The sequence below is a fragment of the Arachis duranensis genome, unplaced genomic scaffold, assembly GCF_000817695.3.
Source record: "Arachis duranensis cultivar V14167 unplaced genomic scaffold, aradu.V14167.gnm2.J7QH unplaced_Scaffold_343483, whole genome shotgun sequence".
NCBI lineage: Eukaryota > Viridiplantae > Streptophyta > Magnoliopsida > Fabales > Fabaceae > Arachis > Arachis duranensis.
In genome coordinates this window covers 1,796,597-1,821,950 of record NW_026264909.1, presented here as the reverse complement: position 1 = coordinate 1,821,950, position 25,354 = coordinate 1,796,597, and the positions used below count along the sequence as shown (strand labels likewise).

Genomic DNA, 25,354 nt, shown 5'->3' with positions numbered 1-25,354 from the left:
ATCCTTCTTTGACTTTCACTGGGATATTGCATCTATTTCGTAAGCTAGTCAGAAAAGTGATTCCATGGTCACAGAGTGTGGGGTTATCCGATATGCCCATAGAACTTATGGGAGCTCTTCAGCCTATGCTCCCTTTGCATCCTGTAATATTAGTTTTAGCCCGGCTAATATGACTTTATTGGCGGTTTCTGCCTGTCTATTAGCCTGGGGGTGTTCTACGGACGTGAATTGGTGCTTTATGTTTAAGTCGGCCACTAATTTTCTAAACCCTGCGTCTGTGAATTGAGTGCCATTGTCTGTGGTAATGGAATAAGGAATCCCAAACCTTGTGACAATGTTTCTATATAGGAATTTTTGACTTCTTTGAGCAGTAGCATTAGCTAGGGGATCTGCTTCAATCCATTTTGTAAAATAGTCTACCCCTACGATGAGGAACTTGACTTGTCCTGATCCTTGATGGAAGGGTCCGAGGAGGTCGAGTCCCCATTTTGCAAATGGCCAGGGTGAGGTTACGCTGATGAGTTCCTCTGGTGGGGCGATGTGGAAATTATCATGTTTCTGACATGGTGGACATGTCTTTACGAACTCTGTTGCTTCCTTTTGTAACGTCGGCCAAAAGAATCCAGCTCGGAGTACTTTTTTATGAGAGCTCGTGCTCCGAGATGGTTGCCACAGATGCCATTGTGTACTTCTTCTATAACTTCTTTTGTGTTGGAGGTCGGCACACATTTTAACAGCGGTGTTAAAATCCCTCTCTTGTATAGAGTATTATTTATGATGTTATAGTATTGTGCCTCCCGTTTTAGTCTTTTTACCTCCTTCTTATCTGTAGGGACTGTCTCTGTTTTGAGGTAGTTAATTATGGGGGTCATCCATCCCTGATCCTGACCTGTTATGGCTAGGACTTTTTCTTCCCCCGAGATTGATGGACTTTGTAATACTTCCTGAATGAGGCTTCTATTATTGCCCCCTGGTTTGGTGCTGGCTAATTTTGAGAGTGCATCGGCTTGAGCATTCTGTTCCCGAGGTATGTGGCGGACCTCATATTCCCCAAGTTGTTCAAGCTGTTCCTTGGTTTTGTCCAAGTACTTTTTCATGGTAGGATCCTTAGCTTGGTAGCTCCCTGCTATTTATGAGGTGACTACTTGTGAGTCACTGAAGATGATAAGATTTTGAGCTCCAACTTCCTTAGCCAGCTTCAAACCAGCTAGTGGTGCCTCGTATTCGCCCTGGTTGTTTGAAGCAGGGAACTCGAATTTGAGGGAGAGTTCGATTTGGGTTCCCTGATCGCTTTTTATTATCATACCTACGCCACTTCCCATTTTGTTTGAAGAACTGTCTACGTAGAGATTCCATTCTTTGGGAGTTTCTAGAGTTTCAGTATACTCAGCAATAAAGTCGGCCAAATATTGGGACTTTATGGCTGTCCGAGTTTCATATTGAAGGTCGAACTCAGATAGCTCCACCGCCCATTGTAGAATTCTTCCAGCTAAGGCTGTCTTTTGGAGAATGCTTTTTATGGGCTGATTTGTCCGAACCTTGATGGTGTGAGCTTGAAAGTAGGGGCAAAGTTGTCGAGAAGTTAGTATGAGGGCATAGGCAAACTTTTCTATCTTTTGATAGTTCAGTTCTGCCCCCTGTAGAGCTTTGTTGACGAAGTAGATGGGTTGTTGCCCAGTTTCGTCTTCTCTGACCAGTGCTCATGCTATTGCTCGGCTTCCTATTGTGAGGTATAATACAAGTGGTTCTCCTTCCCGTGGTCGAGTTAGAGTAGGTGGTTGTCCCATGAACCTTTTGAAATCCTGAAAAGCTCGTTCGCATTCAGCTGTCCATTCAAACCTCTTTCCTTTCCTTAGGGTGAAATAGAAGAGGAGAGATCTTATGGCTGATCCAGCTAGAAACCTAGACAAGGCTGCCAGTCTCCCGTTGAGTTGTTGTACCTCTTTGACACAGGTCAGGCTCTTCATGTCAAGTATAGCCCGGCATTTGTCCGGATTCGCCTTAATTCCCCGTTGTGATAACATGAAACCCAGGAATTTTCCTGCTTCTACTGCGAATGTGCACTTTGTGGGATTAAGTCGCATGCCATGCTCTCTTATGGTATCGAACACTTTAGTGAGGTCGGGCAATAATGATTTATCACTTTGTGTTTTTACCAACATGTCATCCACATATACCTCCATGAGTTTTCCGATATGGTCTACGAAGTCTTTGTTCATTAATCTTTGGTAAGTAGCTCCTGCGTTTTTGAGTCCGAATGGTATGACGACGTAACAATAATTTGCTTTTGGGGTCAAGAATGAGGTCTTCTCTTGATCAGGGGGATACATCGGAATTTGATTATATCCCGAATAAGCGTCCATGAAAGATAGGTATTTGTATCCGGAGGAGGCATCAACTAGAGTGTCGATACTTCGGAGTGGATAAGGATCCTTTGGGCAGTCTTTTTTGAGATCAGTGTAATCGGTGCACATCTGCCACTTTCCATTTGACTTTTTCACTAAAACAACATTGGCTAGCCATAATGAGTATTTGACCTCTCTTATGAACCCTGCCTCCAGTAGAGCCTGCACCTGTTCTTCCACAGCTTGGGATCTTTCTGGTGCGAGCTTCCTATGCTTCTGCTGTACTGGCCGAGATCCTGGGTATACTGCCAGCTTGTGGCACATTAATTTGGGGTCTATGCCCGGCATGTCTGCGGCTTTCCAAACAAAGAGGTCGGCATTATCCCTTAGGAACTGTATTGGAGGGCCTTTGTGTCTTGTTTCAAAGTTGCCCCAATGTTTGTTGTTTTGTCTGGGGTGTCTCCGATCTGGACTTCTTCGATTTCACCCTCAGGTTGTGGGTGAAGTTCTTCCCAACCTTGAACTCCCCCGAGCTCGATGGTATGAATTTCTTTCCCTTTGCCTCTGAGGTTCAGACTTTCATTGTAACAGCGTCGTGCTATTTTCTGATCTCCTTTTATCGTAGAAATCCCTTATGGAGTTGGGAATTTCATGTATAGGTGTGGAGTTAAAACTCCTGCTGTGAGATGATTCAATGTTGTCTGACCTATCAGGGCATTGTAGGCTGAGCTTACATCGACTATAATGTAGTCTATGTTGAGTGTCCTTGATCGGGTTCCTTTTCCGAAGGTTGTGTGTAGTGAGATGTATCCCAACGGTTGGATTGGAGTGTCTCGTAGTCCAAACAAGCTGTTTGGATATGCTCTGAGTTCTTTCTCCCATAAACCAAGTTTATCGAAGGCGGGCTTAAACAAGATATCCACCGAGCTTCCTTGGTCCACCAGTGTGTGGTGGAGGTTAGCATTGGCCAATATGATAGTGATGACCATAGGATCGTCATGTCCCAGGATGATGCTTATTGCGTCTTCTTGGATGAAAGTAATAGTAGGGAGGTCGGGTGATCCTTCTCCTCCCTCGACATGATATACTTCTTTAAGGTGTCTTTTGCGAGATGATTTTGAGATCCCCTCCTGCGAATCCTCCATTTATCATATGAACGTGTCTCTCCAGGGTGCGAGGTAGTCATTCTCCTCTTCCGACCTCTTCGTCCCTTCTTCTTTTTCGGGGCTCATCCGATTTGTTGGCTAAATACCGATCTAGTCGTCCTTCTCTTACCAATTCCTCAATAACATTTTTAAGTCAAAACACTCATTGGTAGGATGTCCATAGATTCGGTGATATTCACAGTATTCTGTTCAATTTCCTCCTCCTTTTTTGCATACTTCTCGGTAAACATCCACAAGAGACACCCGAAGGGGGTGTAATTGTTGTATTTTTTAGGCTTCTCGCCGTGTTGATCTTCTTTCTTCTTGGACTCTTTATCCTTATCCCGGGAGGAGTAGGAGAATCCAGATTTTGAGGTTTCTCCTAATCGAGAGTTTTCCTCCATGTTAATGTACTTTTGGGCTCGTTCCTACACTTTATTCAGGAATTTTGGATGTTTCTTTGATATGGGGTGAGTAAAGGGTCCTTCTCACAGACCATTGATGAGACCCATAATGGCTGCTTCTGTTGGTAGACTTTTTATGTCTAGGCATGCTTTGTTGAATCTTTCCATGTAGCTTTGAAGACTCTCCTAATCTCCTTGCTTGATTCCTAATAGGCTCGAAGCGTTTTTGGCTTTGTCCTTCTGAATGGAGAATCTAGCAAGAAACTTTTTGGCTAAGTCATCAAAACTTGTGATGGATCTGGGAGGCAGAGTATCGAACCACTTAATTATTATCTTTGTTAAGATAGTCGGAAAGGCTTTGCAACGAATAGCGTCCAAGGCGTCGGTGAGATACATTCTGCTTCTGAAGTTGCTGAGATGATGGCTTGGATCTGATGTGCCATCATACAGGCTCATATCGGGAGCTTTGAAGTCCTTTGGGACTTTGGCTTTCATGATTTCTTTGGTGAATGGGTCTTGATCTTTGTGGGGGCTATCTTCATGATTGGATCGAGTAGTCTTGGTTTTGAGTTCGGCTTCGAGCTTTAGGAGCTTGTCCTCTATCTCTCGGCGTTGCCTAGTCTCCCTCCAAAGGTGCCTCTCGGCTTCCTATTGATGTTCGGCCTCTTTTTTGAGCTGTTTGAGGCAATCTTGTTGAGCTTGAAGTGCCTCCATGATTTCTGTACTTGGAAAATTCTTGTCTTCATTTGGTTGAGATGCATCTTTTGGTGTGGCATCCATGTTCTTATGCGGCGTCCTATTCTCTAGATCAGAGTCGTGGTCCTTATCAAGGTTGTCCGCCATGATGATGGGATGACTTCCAGGTAGCCGGCAATGGTGCCAATGTTCCGAGGGTTACCTGAAATTGTAGGTCGATCTCGGACGAGATTTTCTATACTGGCCAGCGCTGTTGCGTCTGACCTGATGATGGTGGCCGGGGCCGCTGTGTCTGACTTGTTGGACTTGGTGGAGGTGCTGATCCTTTGTCACCAGAGGGTGGTGGTACCTGCAAGGGACTCTGATGCTTAAGTTAGCAAGGGTATTAAACAGGTTTTTAGTAGAGTTAGAGTATGAGTTATACCTGGGTTCTCTAGCGTATTTATAATGGTGTGGAGTGACCTTTCTGGAGATAAGATAGTTTTCTTATCTTATCTTTGAGTAGAGTTATATTCATCTTTAAGGGAACCATCCTTATCTTTCTAGGCTTGGGCTGCCTTTAGACTTGGGTTGTGTTCCTCTATTTAGGCCCTTTTTGGGCTCCTCTGGTACTTTGGCCGAACTCTTTGAGAAGAGGTCGGATAATTCTGACCTAAAGAGGTCAGTCGACTTGTCATCAATCAGCCCAGGTCATACAGCTCGACCCAGGGCATGAACAGAAATTAAGGATAGGAGTGGTTCCCAGAATTTTGTGGCGTACCACTTGAGCCGCCTTGAGCACATCAAGGATGACTCCACTCCTATCAATGATTCTTTTCCATTTGATATCTTGTAGGCAATATCTGAAGTAGTTAGTCATACCTTGCCTCCTAACTTTACTAAACATCAGAAGGACAAGTTGAAAAGCGAGTCCAAATATTATATATGGGATGATCCATATTTATGGAGGTATGGTGCTGACCAGATAATTAGAAGGTGTGTGCCTAAATCAGAATTCCAATATATTTTAGAGGCCTGCCACTTCTCTGAGAGTGGTGGACATTTTGGCCCTCAAAGAACAGCTAGAAAAATTTAGACTGTGTATTATAGTGGCCCACTCTTTTTAAAGATGCTACTGCCTTCTGTAAATCTTGTTCCCCAAGCCAGAGGTTTGGTAATATATCCAAGCGGGATGAGATGCCCCAACAAATTATGTTGTTCTATGAGATTTTTGATGTTTGGGGCATTGACTTCATGGGTCCGTTTCCAAACTCTAGCGGTTTCTTCTATATATTGTTAGCTGTAGATTATTTTTCTAAATGGGTGGAAGCAATTCCTACCCGTACTGATGATGCTAACACTGTTGTCTCTTTTGTTAGAAACCATATTATCTATCGCTTTGGATCACCACGAGCAATCATGAGTGATCAAGGAACCAATTTTTGTAACAGGAGATTGACCGTTCTACTGAAGAAGCATGGCGTTATTCACAAGGTAGCAACTGCTTACCACCCGCAGACTAATGGATAAGCAGAGGTGTCTAACAAGATGATAGTCAAGCCTCATAGGAAGGACTGGAGAACCAGGCTACAAGATGTGCAAGACAGTGTACAAGACACCAATTGGGATGAGCCCCTTTTGCCTGGTCTATGGAAAAGCTTATCACCTCCCAGTGGAGGTAGAGCACAAGGCTTTCTGGGTGGTAAGAGGAATCAACATGGGATTTGAGAAGGCTGGAGCCGAAAGGAAGATGTAACTACAAGAATTAGAGAACCTTCGCCTAGAAGCATATGATAACTCCAGGCTATACAAAGAGAAGATGAAGGCTGTGCATGACAATCACATTAAAAGGAGAGAGTTCAGACCAGGGGAATTAGTTCTCCTTTACAACTCCAGACTGAGGCTCATGCCAGGCAAGCTGAGACAAGATGGGAAGGTCCCTATAGAGTAGAGAAGGCAGAGCCATACGGAGTCTTCCACCTGAGTCATCCTTCAAGGTCCAAATTCATCAAGGTCAATTGACATTGCTTAAAGATATTTCATGGTGAGAAGATGAAGAAAAATAAGGAGTTGGAGATCTTCCTCTTGGAGGATTCACCAACAGCAGAAGACTGAGCTAGTGGACTATCCAACTTAAGGACGTTAAAGAAAAGTGCTAGGTGGGAGACAACCCACCATGGTACGATCTTTCATTTTTTATTCTTAGCTTTATTTTATTTTGTTTTTCTCAGTAGCAATTCATAATTTCTGCATAATTAGCTACATACTGCATTCTGCATAAAAAAAGCAAACACCGCCGTGCAAGAGTCCACGACGCGTACGCGTCGTATGTGAGTGCGAGAATAAGAAGGATTAAACAGATAGTTGCGCGGGAGTGGTGTAGGAAGTGTGCATTGCTGATAAACCCCATTTGTAAGGTTTATCTTCTATTGATTTTAGGGGATTTTATCACCTTTTACCCACATTTATTCAATGAAATAGCATGGTTTTGTATATTCTCCTTTAATTGTGCTTAAGAGTGAAAACATGCTTTTTAGGACTTAAAATAGCTAAATCTAATTCTCCTTGATTCCATTAGATGCCTTGATATGTTTGCTAAGTGATTTTAGATTTAGGAGGCAAGGATTGGACCAAGGGAATGAAGGAAAAGCATGTAGAAATGGAGAACACATGAAGAAATAAAGGAAACGCAAAAGCTGTCAAGCCGACCACTTCACACTTAATCGACCATAACTTGAGCTACAGAGATCCAATTGATGCGGTTCCAGTTGGGTTGGAAAGCTAACATCCGGGGCTTCGAAACAATATAATATTTGCCATAGTTGCATCGCACATAGGGGCGCGCACGTCCACGGTACGCGGACGCGCCGATGGTGGCACATGACCCACTTAATGCAATACATGGCCAGCGATTTTAGAAGCCTTGTGGGCCCAATCCAACTCATTTCTGATGCTATTTAAGCCAAGAATTGAAGAGGAATCATCATACTTTTAATCATTAGTCATAGTTTAGTTTTAGAAGTAGTTAGAGTTAGAGAGAGAAGCTCTCTCTTCTCTCTAGAATTAGGATTAGGAATTAGGGTTAGATTAGGATCTCATAGTTCTAGGTTTAATTCAAGTCTCCTTCTACTTCTACCTCCAATTGGTGATTGCTACACTTTGGTTCTTCTCTCTATCCCTATTCTCTTGTTGTAATTTCTCTTATTTTGTTTCTAGGTTTTGTAATTGAGATACTCTTGTTCTCTTTATTTTCTTTCAATAATGTAATTTGAGGTAATTCATGATAATTGTGATTTCCTTGATTGTTGTTGTTAATTCTTTACATTCAATTGTAGTTAGAATTCATTCATGTTGTGATTGACTATACTTTTCTTTTGTAACCTCCAAGTGTTTGATTAAATGCTTGGAAGAATGTTAGACTAGAACTTTATGTTCTTGGCTTGAGAAGGTAACTTATGATTTCTTGAGTCACTAATGTCCAATTGATTGATAGTTGATAGCCATTAACTCTAGCCTTCATTAATCCAATTAGTGGAAAGCTAGGACTTATGGACTATGATTGATATAACTCACTTGACTTTCCTTTGTTAATTGATTTAAGGATGACTAAGTGGGATTAATCCTTGCAACTACCATACTTATGGCTAGTGATAATGATGAAGACCCTTGACAACCAAACCTTGCCAAGACCATTTTGTGAATAAAGTTTTCCTACCATTTACTATTCACATTCCTCATCCAAAACCCTAAAATAAACAAGTCCATAACCAATAACAAGAACACTACCCTGCAAGTCCTTTGAGAGACGACCCGAGGTTTAAATACTTCGGTTGATAGATTTTAGGGGTTTGTACTTGTGACAAACAAATTTTTGTATGAGAGGATTGTTGTTGGTTTAGAGACTATACTTCGACGAGAATTCATTTGTGAAATTCTATACCATCAAAAATCCAGTCATTAATTGCGCACAAACTTCCTCACACGTACGCGTCCATGACGCACGCGTGTCATTTGCAATTTTGGCACTCCACGCGTACGTGTCCAGCACACGCACGTGTGGATGAGGAAAACGGTGTAAATGGGTGTTAGGCCAGAGAGTTATGATGGTGTGGGGCTGGAACTGTGCTGGGAGCATAACCCCCATCACGCGTACGCGTCCCTGACGCGTGCGCGTCATTCTCACTACATGGCACATCACGCAGAATGCACAGAGAGTTGTGCGGGCACAGTGCTGCCCTCGCGCCATTTGCACACTCCATATCACGTGTTCGCGTCCTAGACACTTACGTGTCACTTGGTTATTAATCGACCCACGCGTACGCGTCACATGCTCCGCGTGGTTAACCTAGGACGCCGCCAGAGCTCTTATCTTTTCTCCCCCAATCCTAATTTCTTCTTCCTTCTTTCTTCTTCTTTCTTTCTTCTTATTCTTCTTCTTCTTCTTCTTCTTCTCCTCTTCCTTCTTTGCCACTCACATCCTCCATCACCTCTCTCTTTTCATCATCTTCTCAATGTTCTTTTTTCCTATCTTCTTTCCTTACTTCTTACTATTTATCTCTTCTTTTTGCATTCTTTTAATTGGTGTTAGCAATTTAAAATGGGTGATTGTTTTTCTTCTATATTTGGTTGTGGATATATTAGGTAGTGATTTGACAATTCATATTAATTTTTGGATTGCATGCATGTTGGATTTCATACTTTCCCCTAACTTATTTTACATGCCTACCAAGTGTTTATGAAAAAGCCCGTATGGCATTGTGAATTCTTAATTATTCTTCTACACTACTGCCTATTTTTCACAAAATCCTTGTAATATTTTATTAATTAAATATAATTGTCAATACAAACGTGGTTGTTAGTTTGTTACATTTGATAATTGAATTAAGCAATTAATGCTTGATCTATGCTACTCATATCTTTGCCGGCATGCTAATAAACATCTTGCATCTAATTGTCTTAATTTATCATGCTATATTTCCATTGATGTCCTAATTACATGGAATCGCGACCATGTGTTTACGACATTCTTCTTTACCTTGGCATGGATTATCACTTGTACTTTCCTCCTCCTTGCTCTAACCCTTTGATTATCACTTGTATCTTCCTCCTCCCGATTCTAGCTACTTGATTTCATGTCCCTTTCTATTCTTCCTTTTTAGGATGGTCACTTGTACTTTCCTCCTCTTTGCTCTAACCCTTTGATTATCACTTGTATCTTCCTCCTTTCGATTCTAGCTACTTGATTTCATGTCCCTTTCTTTTCTTCCTTTTTAGGATGGCCACCATGAAGGGTAAAGAGAAATCCTCTAACAAGCCACCGGCGAGAAAAGGAACGAAAAGAGCCCCAGCGGAGGACCCACCCTCAACATCAGTCAAGCCATCAACAAAGTGGGTCAAGAGGATTATCAAGGTCGATGAAACCGAAAAGCCTTTCGAGCAAAAGACACTACGCGGTTCACTAACCGCTATTGTGAGCGGATGTTCCCCATCCTGGCTGAGCGAAACTACAACAATGAACACCTACTTATCCTCCCTACCGACATTGTTGATCTTATAGCGCCTCACATTGAGCGCAGACAATGGGATTCTTATGGAGGCAGCCATGGCAGGTCAACCTTTTATGGGTGGTTGAATTCTACTCCAATTTTCACATGCCAAACCTGTAGTCTGTCTATGTCCGTTAGAAGCAAGTCCCTATATCTGAAGGGGCCATTCAGTAATCTTTAGATCTTCCCCATGCTCCGGAAGGATTGGATACATACCAAGAAGCCTCTTTCAAGCGCCAGACATACCAATTTGACTGGGACGACGTCCTCAGAGTTATAATACAACCTGGTAGCAGATGGATCTATAGTTATCATCGATCCCGACCTAAGGGCATATTGGCTTCAGCACTTACCTTGGAGGCTCGAGTGTGAGCACAGATTATGTCTCACTACGTCTTTCTGAGCACTCACGAGTCCTCCTTCACTGCAGACATGGCTGTTCTCATCTGGTGTACCCTTACAGACCAGTCTCTCAACTTACCGAGACACCTCCAGTAACCTATGGGCCACGTACAAATTGCAGACAACCTTCCCTTTCCCGCCTTGGTTTCAAATCTAGTCTCGGCAGTCAAAGTCTCCTCCAGGGCTGGGGACACCAGGACCATGATTCCGCGGGATGATCAATATGTCCCCAACGGAAAGTACATCAGACCCCTAGCAGCCACTATCAGCCGGATTGTAGACCCGGCCGGAGATACTCCTTCTCCTTCCACCTCACAAGCACCTTCAACAAATCAGCTACTCCTTCAGATACTTCAGAGGTTGGACCGACTAGACCGGCAGGCAAAGCAAATAGAATGCCGTCACAAGCGCCAATTTACATACCTCAAGGAGCTGATTGTTGGCAACCACCCACCTGAAGAAGAACCAGACACTCCGGACTCCACTTTACCTACCAGCACCGGGAGCCATAATGACCTCAACTGTAGAGATGTTGTTACCAGCCCCCCTTTGTTCCTGACTAATGGCACCGAGGACGGTGCCGAGCTTTAAGTGTGGGGAGGTTGGTCAGTACCTGACTGCCAGAGGTAATTGCTTTTTCTTAACACCAATAGGTTATATTTTTTTTCTTTCTTTAGTTAGATAGGATAGGTTGCATAATAATAAGTGCTTGCATGTAGGTTCTACTCGGTTGAAAAATAATAAGTTTCTTTTTAAGACACTATTTTTAAAAATTTAACTAATTCAAATTTAAATTCTATGTTAAACTTGTTTGAAGCTTGTATTTGGAACATGAATTATAGCTGAGAACACACAACCCGTGAGTTTCGAGCTTAATTATATGGTTACATTATTTAACCATGATATTTATTCTTGTGTGTGTGTTGTTCTCTATAATTGCAATCTTTACTTTGTTCCACTCTATATGTCCATTATTTAGTGTATTTACATGTATGCATATGATTGAGGCCATCATTTATTATTAGCTCACTTATCCCAAAGAGCCTACCCTTTTAATTACCTTTGTTAGCCACCTTGAGCCTATTAACCCCCATTTATTCTATATTTTTTTTACCACATCACTAGCCTTAAGCAGAAAAATAATTAATTACCCCAATTGAATCTTTGGTTAGCTTAAGATAGAGATTGTGTGTCAGTTAAGTGTGGGGAACTATGCGAACTTGGGTTTATGAAAGTGTACAGTGTTTTGTTGACAAAATATTAGGAATTCGGGTACCTACTCATGTAAGACCAGAAAAATTAAAAACCCATGTGCATTGATATGTTATATTTGCTCTAGAAAAAACAAAAAAAAAAGAGAAAAACCAAAAATATTCAAATAATTAAGTAAATAAGTGAATAAGGGGACAAAATTTCCCCAATGTCAAGTTCAAAGAAAGATCAATGCATATGTGATGAAATTAAAGAAAAGTTGATGCATGAGTACTTAATGCAAAAGTGGGAATTTTGGGTAGCTAGGCATGATTTTAGAATTTCATAGAGTGTGTGTATGTTAGGTGATAGCTTAGGTTACTCAAAGATTCAATTTATAGCTCACTTGGCATTACATATATCCTCACCCTTACCTTAGCCCCATTACAACCTTGAAAAGACCTCATGATGTTTGCATTTGTACATTAAATATTTGTTGATTGGTTAGATGAAGAATAAAGTTTTAGAAAGCATGACTAGAGAAGAGTAGAGTGATCAACCCTAGACACTTGAGAGACTAGAGTGCATATACACTACCAGTGAGGGTTCAATGCTTAAATCTATGTTCCCTGCTTTCATGAGCTATCTTCTTACAAGTTTAATTATTTCTTATTGTATGATTTGAATTAGCGGAATTTGATTTATGCTTGTCTTGGAGAACTTGTTTACTTTTGACCAAGTAGATAGAAACATCTTAGCATATAGTTGCATTCATATACATAGGTTGCATTGCATTGCATTGCATGAGTCCTAGTTTTCCCTATTCATTCTTTTTGTCTCCTTGAGCTTAGCATGAGGACATGCTAATGTTTAAGTGTGGGGAGTTTGATAAACCACTATTTTATGGTTTATCTTGTGCTGATATTGAGTGGTTTTTATCAACTCTTTACTCACTTATTCATATGATTTGCATTATTTTACAAACCATTCCCAATTTTATTCTATGGTTGGAAACTTGTTTCCTAGACATCTAAATTGTATGTTTTTAGTTTCCCTTTTATACCATTCGATGCCGTGATTTGGGTGTTAAGTATTTTCAGGGTTTATAGGGCAGAAATGGCTTAGAGGGTGGAGAGGAAGCTTGCAAAAATGGAAAGAACACAAGAAACTAAGGAGCTGACCAGCGAGGAACGACGCGTGCGTGTACCTGACGGATGCACTCGAAAAGCGAGTTTGCATAACGACGCGTGCGCGTACCTGACGCGTACGCGTGACACACGAAGATGACCAGCGACGTGTACGCGTGACTGACGCGTATGTGTGACATGCGGGACCTGCAGAAAATGAAGAAAATTCTGGGGGCGATTTTGGGATGAGTTTTGACTCAATTTTTGGCCCAAAAACATAGACTAGAGCCAAGGGATAGGAGAGATTCAACACACATTCTCATTACGCACAGTTTTAGTTTTAGTTTTGGAATCTAGGAGAGAGAAATCACTTCTTCCTCTAGGGTTCTTCACATTCATAGATTTCAAGTTTTATGCTTTTGATTTGGATATTGAAGAGTCATTACCTCCGTTGAAGTTTCATTATTCTAGTTTTCTTCTCTATTCCTTTACTCTTTTATTGCCCATTAACCCTGTTTGGATAAGTATGTTTATGATTTTGGGATTTATTAATGCAAAGAACCATTTTTACTTTTAATTAACTTTCAGTTATTATTCATCATGTCTTCCTTTTATTCCCTTCTTAATTCTGTGAAAGTTATATTCATGTTAATGGAGTAGTTTCCTGACTTGATTGGGAGTTGATTAAGAGGAGAACCTTGAGTTGGAATACTCTAGTGTTAATCTTAACTGGAAGTTGTTGGCTGACTCTCTAGTCTCTGACTCTAATCCTTTCTTAGGAAAGGATTAGAACTCGAGTGATAGAGTTGGTTAGTTAGTGACTTGACTTTCCCTTATTAAGTAAGGGATGACCAAGTGGAACAACAACCTTTTATTATTACACTTTGGAAAATTCAACAAGGATAGAACTTCCAATTAATTTTCTCCCAGTCAAGACTTTTATTTGAATTATATAAATTCTCTCGTAAACTTCCATTGCTTAAATTCACTGTTATTTATTTTTTTGTTTCTCAAACTAAAAAATTTCTTGGAAAACCTCTGACCAATAAAATAGCACTCTTTTGTCAACTCGTTGGGAGACGACTTGGGATTTCTACTCCCAGTATTTGGTTCTTAATTTTGTGACAACTCTTTTGTAAATTAATAAGCGAATTTTAGTCAGTTAAGAACTATACTTGCAATGCTATTTTCTCTATAAACTCTTAATCGGCCAATTTCTTCCACGTCAATACCTCCACCGGGATCATTGCCTCCGTGCCGTATACTAATTGGAAGGGGGTTTCCCCTGTGGAGGAGTGTATTGTTGTATTGTAGGCCCATAAGACTTATGGGACTAACTCTGCCCATTCGCCTTTTGCATCGCCCAGCTTCTTTCTCAAAGCTTGTAAGAGGACCTGGTTGGCGGCTTCTTCTTGATCATTTGTCTGGGGGTGCTTGACCGAGCTAAAGTGATGCTTGATGTGAAAATTCTGTAAGAATGAAGCAACTCGAGAATCAGTGAATTGTCTCCCATTATTAGATATGAGCTCACCTGGTATTCCATATCTGCAGATTATGTTCTTCTAAAGGAAATATTGTACCTTGTTGACCGTGATTCGTGCTAATGGTTGTGCTTCTATCCATTTGGAGAAGTAATCTACGCAAACTAAAAGAAATTTTACCTGACCTGGTGCCTTTGGGAAAGGTCCTAGGATGTCCATTTCCCATTTGTAAAAAGGCCAACTTACTTCTGAGCTATGTAGGACCTCGGTCGGATTGTGTATCACCTTTCCGTGCTTTTGACAGCCATCACACTTTTGGACTTTGCTTGTGAAATCGCGTTTCATGGTTGGCCAGTAGTACCTAGCCCTAACCAGTTTTGCTACGAATGCTTGGTCGCAAAAGTGGTTACCGCACACTCCTTCATGGATATCATCTATTGCCAGGTCTGCCTCTTCCTTGCTAAGGCATTTGAGGAGTGGCCTGGAGAATCCGCGCTTGTATAGCTCGGTTCCCAGCATTGTGTAGAACCTAGCCCGTATTTTGAAGAGTTTTTGATTAACATCGTTTGATGGGAGTATTCCTCTACTGATGTACATTATTATTGGAGTCCTCCAGTCTTCGTCCTGCAAAATACTCAGTATATGTGTTAGGTTTAGGCTAAGGTTTTCTAGCGTTAGTTGTGAGAGCTTTGGTATATTTTTTGTTTTTCTTGTTGTTTCCAATTTGGATAAAATGTCGGCTCGGCTGTTATTTTCTCTTTGTATGTGAATAATTTCAAAGTTTTTGAATTTTGAAATGAGTTCTTTCACTAAATGCCAATACCTTTCTAGTAGAGCATCTTTTACCTGAAATGTTCCCTTTACATGTTGGACCACCAGAAGAGAGTCACAATGTATTGTGATTCCAGGTGCCTGAAGTCTTAATGCGAGAGTCATTCCCGCAATGAGAGCTTCGTATTCTGCTTGGTTATTACTGGCTTTGAAGCAGAATCATATTGATTATTCGACTGTTATGTTCCTTCCATCATCCAATATGATTCCTGCTCCTGTTTCATCATTGTTAGAGGCTCCATCCACATACATCACCCAGCTCTTTGGTTCAGGCTATTCGTGTGGGTTGGTCTACTCTGAGAGGAAGTCAGCTAGGATTTATGATTTTAGTGCTGGTCTTGGTTGGTACTGAACGTCAAATTCTGACAACCCGATAGACCATCTTATTAGTCTCCCCGCTACTTCTGACCTTGTTAAAATCTGCCGGAGTGGTTGGTCTGTTCGAACTATTATGGTGTGACTTTAGAAATAATGTCTGAGTCTTCGAGCAGTGATTATCGAGGCCAAAGCCAGTTGTTCCAATTTTGGGTATCTTTTCTTGGCTGGTTGCAAAACCTTTCTGATGAAGTATACTAGCTATTGTGGTTTTCCTATTTCAACTACAAGAGCTGAACTTATTGCTTGGTCAGTAACAGATAAATATAAATATAACGGCTTACTGAGCTTTAGTTTTTGTAGTATCTGGGGAGATGTTAACATGGCCTTTAGTTCTGTAAAGGATTTTTCGCAAGCCTTGGTCCACTCAAATTGTTTACCTTTGGATATGGTTTGAAAGAAATGATATGACCTATTTCTTATTATTTGCAAGAACCGTGACAGGGCTGCAATTCTACCAGTTAGTTTTTGAACTTCCTTCACAGTCTTCGGACTGGCCATGTTGAAGATGGGGTTGCATTTTTCAGGATTTGCCTCAATTCCTTTGCATGTTAACATGAATCCTAATACTTTCCCTCCTTGTATGCCGCAGGTGCACTTTTCGGGATTAAGTTTCATGTTATATGCTCAGACTTGGTGGAAGACCTCGGTCAGGTCATTGCAGTGGGAGTCTTCAACTGTGGTCTTGACCACCATGTCATCAACATACACCTCCATATTTCATCCAATCTGTTGACTAAAGACTTTGTTCATTAGGCGTTGATATGTTGCACCTGCATTCTTAAGGCCAAAAGGCATTACTCTGTAACAAAAATTGCCAGACTCTGTTATAAAGGCTGTCTTAGTCCTCTGGGTGCATTAGAATCTAGTTATACCCAGAATATGCATCCATGAAGCTCAAACATTTATAACCTGAAGCATTGTCCACTAATTTGTCAATACAAGGCAACGGGTATTGGTGCACGAAATTGTGATCACACTTTTCACAACTCCGCACAACTAACCAGCAATTGCACTGGGTCGTCCAAGTAATACCTTACGTGAGTAAGGGTCGATCCCACGGAGATTGCCGACTTGAAGCAAGCTATGGTCATCTTGTAAATCTTAGTCAGGCGGATTCAAATGGTTATGAGGTATTGATAATTAAAAGATAAATAAAATGTAAAATAAGATAGGGATACGTATGTAATTCATTAGTGGGAATTTTAGATAAGCGTTTGGAGATGCTTTATTGCTCCTGAACCTCTGCTTTCCTATTCTCTTCATCTAATCATGCGTGCTCCCTTCTATGGTGGTGCACGAAATTGTGATCTCAATGGCACTAACAACTTGGTACACACAATTGTAATATCACTCTTTTTCACAACTTCGCACAACTAACCAGCAAGTGCACTGGGTCGTCCAAGTAATACCTTACGGAGTAAGGGTCGATCCCCTGGAGATTGTCGGCTTGAAGCAAGCTATGGTCATCTTGTAAATCTCAGTCAAGCAGATTCAAATGGTTATGTAGTTTTGATAATTAAAAGATAAATAAACATCAAATAAAGATAGAGATACTTATGTAATTCATTGGTGGGAATTTCAGATAAGTTTATGGAGATGCGTTGTTCCTTCTGAATATCTGCATTCATATTGCCTTCATCCAATGTTTCATACTCTTTTCCATGGCAAGCTGTATGTTGGGTTTCACCGGCGTCAATGGCTACCTCCCATCCTCTCAGTGAAAATGGTCCTCTACGGTTTCTGTACGGCTAATCAACTGTCAGATTGCTCGTCTTGGATGAATAATACCATGCACAACTTCCGTATGGCTAATCATCTGTCGATTCTCACTCATGTTGGAATAGGATCCAGTAATCCTTATGCGTCTGTCACACGCCCAACACTTGTGAGTTTGAAGCTCGTCACAGTCATCCCATCCCAGATGGTACTCGGAATACCACAGACAAGGTTTAGACTTTCCGGATCTCAAGAATGCTGCCAATGGATTCTAGCTTATACCACAAAGGTTCCAATCTCAGATTCAGATGCCCCATTGTCAGAGGGGAGTTAATGTGAATTGTTGATCAGAAACCCCAGAGATACACACTCTAGCCTTTGCTTGTAGAATGGAAGTAGTTGTCAGTCATGCGTTCATAGGTGAGAATGGTGATGAGCGTCACATAATCATCACATTCATCATGTTCTTGTGTTCGAATGAGTATCTTAGAACAAGAATAAGCATGAATTGAATAGAAAATAGTAGTAATTGCATTAATACTCGAGGAACAGCAGAGCTCCACACCTTAATCTATGGTGTGTAGAAACTCTACCGTTAAAAATACATAAGTGGTCTGGAGGTCCAGGCATGGCCGAATGGCCAACCCCCCAAATATGAAAATATATCATCCAGAATGTCGAATACAATAGTAATAGGTCCTATTTATAATGAAACTAGCTACTAGGGTTTACAGAAATAGGTAAATGATGAAGAAATCCACTTTCGGGGCCCACTTGGTGTGTGCTTGGGCTGAGCATTGAGCTTTACACGTGTAGAGGCTTCTCTTGGAGTTAAACGGCAACTTTTATGCCCGTTTGAGCGTTTAACTCTAACTTGTAACCTGTTTCTGGCGTTTAACTTCAGAATAGGGCAGAGAAGGGGCGTTTGAATGCCAGTTTGACTCGAGCAAAGTATGGACTATTATATATTGCTTGAAAGCCCTAGATGTCTACTTTCCAATGCAATTGAGAGCGCGCCATTTATAGTTCTGTAGCTCCAGGAAATCCACTTCGAGTGCAGGGATTTGAGAATCCAACAGCATTTGCAGTCCTTTGTCAGCCTCTAAATTAGAATTTTGCTCAGGTCCCTCAATTTCAGCCAGAAAATACTTGAAATCACAGAAGAACACACAAACTCATAGTAAAGTCCAGAAATATGAATTTTACATAAAAACTAATAAAAACATCCCAAAAAGTAGCTAGATCATACTAAAAACTACCTAAAAACAATGCCAAAAAGCATATAAATTATCCGCTCATCACAGGGCAAGCTGTATAATTCTCTCAGTGAAAATGGTTCGGCTACGGTCTCTGTACGGCTAATAAACTGTCGAATTTCTCGTCTCGGATGAAAAATACAAGGCAAAGCTACCGCAGGGCTAACCATCTGTCGGTTTTCACTAGCGTCGGAATAAGATCCATTGATCCTTTTGCACATTGTCACTACGCCCAACATTCGCGAGTTTGAAGCTTCTCACAGTCATCCTTTCCCAAATCCTACTCGGAATACCACAGACAAGGTTTAGACTTTCCGGATCTCAGGAATGCTGTCTAGTGTTCTAGCCTATACCACGAAGATCCTAATCTCAGATTCAGATGCTCTGTTGTTAGGAGAGACAATGTGAATCGTTGATTAGAGACCCAAGAGAATATACTCCGGCTGTCGTCCAATGACTATGTTGAACATCATGTAGACTGCTTTGTGGTTGTCAGGCACGCGGATCTTGGCTAAGCGAGTACTGAAGATAGAGAGTGATTGTCACGGGTTACCCCTTCAGTCTGACTTAACTAAATTAAGTACAAGATATATCACAAGAAGTAGGCGTGAATTGAATGAAAAACCATGGTACTTGCATTAATTCATGAGGAACAGCAGAGCTCCTCACCTTAATCTATGAGGTGTAGAAACTCCACCGTTGAAAATACATAAGAACAAAATGATATAGGCATGGCCGAATGGCCAGCCTCCAAAAAGGTTTGAAGAACTCCCCAAAAGGTCAAAGAATCCAATACAATAGTAAAAAGTGCTATTTATACTAAACTAGTAAACTAGGTTTACAGAAGATGAGTAGATAGTGTAGAAATCCACTTCCGGGGCCCACTTGGTGTGTGTTTGGGCTGAGCCTTGAAGCTTTCACGTGCATAGGCCATTCTTGGAGTTAAACACCAGCTTGGGTGCTAGTTTGGGTGTTTAACACCAACTTTGGTGCCAGTTATGGCGTTTTACGCCAGAAATAGGTCTCTGATGGGCATTTAAACGCCAGTTTAGGCCATCAAATCTCATAAAATGGTATGAACTATTATATATTTCTGGAAAGCCCAAGATGTCTACTTTCCAATGCAATTGAGAGCGCGCCGATTGGACTTCTATAGCTCCAAAAAATCAACTTCGAGTGCAGGGAGTTCAGAATCCAACAGCATCTGCAGTCCTTTCTCAGCCTCTGAATCAGATTTTCGCTCAGGTTCCTCAATTTTTGCCAGAAAATACCTGAAATCACAGAAAAACACACAAACTCATAGTAAAGTCCAGAAATGTGAATTTTTCATAAAAACTAATAAAAATATACTAAAAAGTGACTAAAACATACTAGAAACTACCTAAAAACAATGCCAAAAAGCGTATAAATTATGCGCTCATCACAACACCAAACTTAAATTATTGCTTGTCCCCAAGCAACTAAAAACAATATAAGACAAAAAGAAGAGAATATACAATAAATCCCAAAATATCAATGAAGCTTAGTTCTAATTAGATGGGCGGGACTTGTAGCTTTTTGCTTCTAAACAGTTTTGGCATCTCACTTTATCCTTTGAAGTTCAGAATGATTGGAATCCATAGTAACTAAGAATTCAGATAGTGTTATTGATTCTCCTAGTTCTGTATTTTGATTCTTGAACACAGCTACTTATAAGTCTTGGCCGTGACCCTAAGCATCTTGTTTTCCAGTATTACCACTGGATACATAAATGTCACAGACACATAACTGGGTGAACCTTTTCAGATTGTGACTCAGCTTTGCTAGAGTCCCCAGTTAGAGGTGTCCAGAGTTCTTAGGCACACTCTTTTGCTTTGGATCACGACTTTAACCACTCAGTCTCAAGCTTTTCACTTGGACCTTCATGACACAAGCACATGGTTAGGGACAACTTGAATTAGCCGCATAGGCCAGGATTTTATTCCTTTGGGCCCTCCTATCCACTGATGCTCAAAGCCTTGGATCCTTTTCACCCTTGTCTTTTAGTTTAAAGGGTTACTGGCTTTTTGTTCTTGCCTTTTGGTTTAAAGAGCTATTGGCTTTTTCTGCTTGCTTTTTCTTTTTCTTTTTTTTCTTTATTTTTTGCCATTTTTCGCAAGCTTTGTATTTTTCACTGCTTTGTCTTGCTTCAAGAATCAATTTTATGATTTTTTAGATTATCAATAACATTTCTCTTTTTTCATTATTCTTTCAAGAGCCAACAATTTTAACATTCATAAACTTCACTATCAAAAATATGCACTATTCAAGCATTCATTCAGAAAACAATAAGTATTGCCACCACATCAAAATAATTAAACTAATTTCAAGATAGAATTTAAAATTCATGTACTTCTTGTTCTTTTGAAATTAGAAACATTTTCTATTAAGAAGGGTGAAGGATTTATGGGAGATTCATAACTTCAAGGCATAAACACTAGACACTAATGATCATGTAGTAAAGACATAAACATAGACATAACATATAGCATAAGGAACGAAAAACAGAAAAATAAGAACAAGAAAATTAAAGAACGGGTCACCTTAGTGACGGCGGCTAGTTCCTCCTCTTGAAGATCCTATGGAGTGCTTGAGCTCCTCAATGTCTCTTCCTTTCGTTTGTTGCTCTTCCCTTATGGCTCTTTGGTCCTCTCTAATTTCATGGAGGATAATGGAATGCTTTTGGTGCTCCATCCTTAGTTGTTCCATGTTGGAACTCAAATCCCCTAAAGAGGTGTTGAGTTGTTCCCAATAGTTGTGTGGAGGAAAATGCATCCCTTAAGGCATCTCAGGGATTTCTTAATGAGGGATTTCCTCATGCGCTTGTTGAGGTCCATGAGTGGGCTCTCTTGTTTGCTCCATCCTCTTTTTAGTGATGGGCTTGTCCTCTTCGATGAGGATGTCTTCCTCTATGACAATTCTGGCTAAATTGCATAGGTGACAGATGAGATGAGGAAAGGCTAACCTTGCCAAAGTGAAGGGCTTGTCAGCCACCTTGTATAGTTCTAGAGGTATGATCTCATGAACTTCCACTTCCTCTCCAATCATGATGTTATGGATCATGATAGCCCAATCCACAGTTACCTCGGATCAGTTGTTAGTAGGAATGAGAGAGCGTTGGATGAACTCTAACCATCCTCTAGCCATGGGTTTGAGGTCAAGCCTTCTCAGTTAAACCGGCTTGCCTTTGTAGTATCTCTTCCATTGGGCTCCTTCTACATAGATGTCCATGAGGACTGGGTCCAACCTTTGATCAAAGTTGACCCTTCTTGTGAAAGGATGAAGATCTCCTTGTATCATTGGCAAGTTGAATGCCAACCTGACATTTTTTGGACTGAAATCTAAGTATTTCCCTCGAACCATTGTGAGCCAATTCTTTGGGTTCGGGTTCATACTTTGATCATGGTTCTTAGTGATCCATGCATTAGCATAGAACTCTTGAACCATTAAGATTCTGACTTGTTGGATAGGGTTGGTGAGAGCTTCCCAACCTCTTCTCCGAATCTCTTGTCAGATCTCTGGATATTCCCCCTTTTTGAGCTTGAAGGGGACCTCGAGGATCACCTTCTTCTTGGCCACAACTTCATAGAAGTGGTCTAGATGGACCTTTGAGATGAACCTCTCCATCTCTAATGACTCAGAGGTAGAAGTAATTGCCTTCTCTTTCCTCTTTCTAGAGGTTTCTCCGGCCTTAATGGTTATTGAAAACAAAAAGCAAAGATTTTTCCAATACCAAACTTAAAAGGTTTGCTCGTCCTCGAGCAAAAGAAGAAAAAAGGAATAGGAGAAGAATAAATAGAGGAGACAAAGGTGTGTGGTGAATTCGGCCAAGGGAGGTTAAGGTTTGTGTGAAGTGTGAAGTTGAAGGTGGTAAGGAGGGTATTTATAGGGTAAGGGGGAGAGAGAATCCATGTGATAGGGGTTGGGTTTGGGAGGGAAATGGTTTGAATTTGAGTGGGTGGGGGTAGGTGGGTTCTATGATGGGAAATAGTGGATGGATGTGAGTGGTAAAGAGGTTATGGGGAAGAGGGTATAATTTGATAGGTGAATGGTATTTGGGGAAGGGTGTTATGGGAAGGTGTGAAGAGGAGTGAGAATGAGTTGGGGTAGGTAGGGATCCTGCGGGGTCCACAGATCCTGAGGTGACAAGGATTTCTCATCCCTGTACCTTTCTAGTGTTTAAACGCCCTCTGTATGACATTTCTGGCATTAAATGCCAGGCTGCTACCCATTCCTAGAGTTAAACACCAGTCTGGCAGCTAGTTCTGGCATTTAACGCCCAAAATGCTGCCAGACTGGGCGTTAAATGCCCATTCTGCTACCCTTACTGGCGTTTAACACCAGCCAGACACCAGACATCCTTTTCTGGCGTTAAACGCCAGTCTGTGTGCCATTTCTGGCATTTAACACCCAGAATGGTGCCAGACTGGGCATTAAACCCCCAATTTGCTAGCCTTACTGGTGTTTAAACACCAGTAAGCTCGTCCTCCAGGGTGTGCTATTTTTTATGCTGTTTTTTATTCTTGCTTTAATTCTGCAGTTGTTTTTGTGACTCCACATGATCATCAACCTAAAGAAGACATATAATAACAATGGAAAATAAAATGAAAGAGTAATTAATATAGATAAATAAAATTGGGTTGCCTCCCAATAAGCGCTTCGTTAATGTCAATAGCTTGATAGGAAGCTCTTACAGAGCTTCACATGTGCTTAGAGAATGATTGTGGCCTCCCAACACCAAACTTAGAAGTTGAGTGTGGGGGCTCTGTCTGACTCTATATTGAGAGAAGCTTTTCATGCTTCTTTATTTGTGTTTATAGAAGAAGATCCTTGAGTCTTGAACACAAGGTAGTCCTCATTCAATTGAAGGACTAACTCTCCTCTGTCTACATCAATCACAACCCTTGCTGTTGCTAGGAAGGGTCTTCCAAGGATGATGGATTCATCCTCATCCCTCCCAGTGTCTAGGATTATGAAGTCAGCAGGGACGTAAAGGCTTTCAACCTTCACTAAGACATCCTCTACAAGTCCATAAGCCTGTTTCATTGATTTGTCTGCCATTTCTAGTGAGATTTTTGCAGCTTGTACCTCAAAGATCCCTAGTTTCTCCATTACAGAGAGTGGCATGAGGTTGATACCTGACCCCAGGTCACACAGAGCCTTTTCAAAGGTCATGGTGCCTATGGTGCAAGGTATTAAGAGCTTTTCGGGATCTGGTTTCTTTTGAGGCAATGTCTGCTGAATCCATGTATTCAGTTCATTGATGAGCAATGGCGGTTCATCCTCCCAAGTCTCATTACCAAATAACTTGGCATTCAGCTTCATGATTGCTCCCAGATACTGAACAACTTACTCTTCAACAATGTCTTCACCCTCTTTAGAGGAAGAATATTCATCAGAGCTCATGAATGGCAATAGTAAGTTCAGTGGAATCTCTATGGTCTATGTATGAGCCTCAGATTCCTTTGGTTCCTCAATAGGGAACTCCTTATTGGTTAGTAGATGTCCCTTGAGGTCTTCCTCACTGGAAATCACTGCCTTTTCACTCTCTCCAAGTTCGGCCACTTTAGATATGGTTATGGCCTTGCACTCTCTTTTAGGATTCTCTTCTGTATTGCTTGGGAGAGTACTAGGAGGAGTTTCAGTAACTCTTTTACTCGGCTGACCCACTTGTGCCTCTAAATTTCTGATGGAGGACCTTATTTCATTCATGAAACTGAAAGCGGTCTTAGATAGATCAGAGATTATGTTTGCTAAGCCAGAGAGGCTCTGCTCAGAATTCTCTGTCTGTTGCTGAGAAGATGATGGAAAAGGTTTGCTATTGCCAAACCTATTTCTCCCACTATTATTATTATTGAAGCCTTGTTGAGGTTTCTGTTGGTCCTTCCATGAGAAATTTGGATGATTTCTCTATGAAGGATTATAGGTGTTTCCATAGGATTCTCCCATGTAATTCACCTCTTCCATTGTAGGATTCTCAAGGTCATAAGCTTCTCCTTCAGAAGAAGCTTCTTTAGCACTGCCAGATGCAGCTTGCAATCGGTCAGATTCTGAGAAATCATATTGACTTGCTGAGTCAACATTTTGTTCTGAGCCAATATGGCTCTAGAGTATCAATCTCAAGAACTCCTTTCTTCTGAGTCATCCCATTTTTCACAGGATTTCTTTCAGAAGTGTACACGAACTGGTTATTTGCAACTATTTCAATAAATTCCTAGGCTTCTGCAGGGATTTTCAGATGAAGGGATCCACCAGCAGAATGGTCCAATGACATCTTTAGACAACTCAGACAGACCATCATAGAATATACATATGATGCTCCATTTTGGAAGTATATCAGAAGGACACCTTTTGGTTAATTGCTTGTATCTTTCCCATGCTTCATAGAGGGATTCACCTTCCTTCTGTTTGAAGGTTTGGAGTTCCATTCTAAGCTTGCTCATCTTTTGAGGTGGAAAAAATTTGGTCAAGAAAGCATTGACCAACTTGTCCCAAGAGTTCAGGCTTTCTCTAGGTTGTGAGTTCAACCATATCATAGCTCTGTCTCTTACAACAAAAGGGAAAAGCATGAGTCTGTAGACCTCGGGATCAACCCCATTGGTCTTAACAGTATCACAGATTTGCAAGAATTCAGCTAAGAACTTATGAGGATCTTTCGATGGAAGTCCATAAAACTTGCAATTCTGCTACATTAGATAAACTAATTGAGACTTAAGTTCAAAGTTGTTTGTTCCAATGGCTGGAATTGAGATGCTTCTTCCATAAAAGTTGAAAGTTGGTGTAGTATAGTCACCAAGCATCTTCCTTGCATCCCTTGCATTGTTGTTGGGTTTGGCTGC

The 25,354-nt window shown here is 41.1% G+C and overlaps 1 non-coding gene across 1 annotated transcript; it reads left to right on the top strand.

Annotated features, from left to right (window-relative positions):
* The first annotated feature begins 24,844 nt into the window (after positions 1-24,844).
* Positions 24,845-24,952, top strand: LOC127744418 (small nucleolar RNA R71). Its single transcript, XR_008005407.1, has one exon. It is a non-coding gene; the product is annotated as a small nucleolar RNA R71 (small nucleolar RNA).
* Positions 24,953-25,354: the final 402 nt, after the last annotated feature.